The sequence below is a fragment of the Branchiostoma floridae genome, chromosome 4 (assembly GCF_000003815.2).
Source record: "Branchiostoma floridae strain S238N-H82 chromosome 4, Bfl_VNyyK, whole genome shotgun sequence".
In the NCBI taxonomy this organism is placed as follows: domain Eukaryota; kingdom Metazoa; phylum Chordata; class Leptocardii; order Amphioxiformes; family Branchiostomatidae; genus Branchiostoma; species Branchiostoma floridae.
In genome coordinates, this window is record NC_049982.1 from 8,319,755 (window position 1) to 8,321,273 (window position 1,519).

Genomic DNA, 1,519 nt, shown 5'->3' on the forward strand with positions numbered 1-1,519 from the left:
TGGGTCAACATAGATAAAAGTGCCAACAATAGAAGACGGGTCCGAAGGGTACTCAGGTACAAAGGGTACCCGGGCAAGATAATAACATATGCATGCTGACAAGAGGTACAGTAAAGCGTCATCTAGATATGGCAACAACAATGTTCCACCAGCCATGGCAACTTGCATGAGAGGACATATCACACGAAGTAAAAAGTTCTCCCATGAAATGCCGTCATGGCTACGAAACCATTCATATCAGTATCTTCCTTGAGACCATCGGTTCAAACAACCTTGAAATAATAATATCAAATTGTCACAACTTTGGGGTTGGCGCCACATAACCCCATTTTGCAGTCATATATTTTTTTCTCAAAAAAAAAAAAATCAAGAGACAAAGTTTACAACTCAGGTAAGTAGTTTATCAATTTCCCCATCTAAATTCTTGGCAGTCGAGAAGCATACAACAGGCAATATGAACAACCACACGAACATTTACACATTTATTCCAATTTTGTTACTATCTCTTTAGAAAAATACACTGTGCTTCCAATGTCACAAGTAGAATGCAATATAAGAAACTGTTTGTAATCTGAATCTTGCTGTTACCACACCAAGGGATTGTACAGGTTGTCAACTGCACAGTGTATTCCACAAATAAAGGTTACTCCATCTAAAAAGCTGGGGAGGGTAAAGCAGTTTTTTTCCAACTGAAACGGTAGGAACGTCAAGACCTTTCCAAGTTTAGCCCTTTTAGCTTAAGGAAGCATAGTAAAGCTAAGAAGGCTGGCATCCAAGCTACCTAGTCTCTACCAGACTGACTATTTATTATAAGGACAATAATTTGCTAGGGGAATTTTGCTAGTAGAGGAGTTGGCCGGCCGGGATACATTTACCTTAGGGTGGACTGACTCCCCTGACAAATTTCCCGATTTTTTTTTGCCGAATTCTACGATCCCCGTATGCTTCTGTAGTTCTACCATGCTGCTATTAAAATGCAGAGGACCTGGCTATTGAAATCTCTATGTAGACAGCAAAAAAGGAATGTGAGATTGATATGACATTGGAAGTCTGATGAGGTTTGTTGGTTGAGGCACACATCACAGGCATTTGGTAACTTCTATGGGGTGGGGGAGCACTTACTTGTTTCCCCAAAGGGAAAACATTGTTTTTGCTGGTGTGTTCTTCTTCTGTCATGAACCAAACAGAGCTTAGAATTGCCGATAACAGAAGCATATCGTTGTTCCAGCAAATATGAGCAAGAATATTACCTGTTCAGGCAAAATTATATGCATTCCAAATGGGAGCAAAACAAGTAACTGCACAAGAATGTGTGTTGGATGGTACTGGTAGCAACACAAATCACAATGTTATGTACTGTTACATCTTTGAATGTGTAGGTCATATTTCCTGTGTACCATGCTAAACATATTTTTAGTATGAACTAACACATGACCCATCAAACATTTAACGCTACATTTTACAGAAAGCGCCTTCTTTTCTGGATTCCATCAAACATGGTGATCCTTGCTTCGCACAC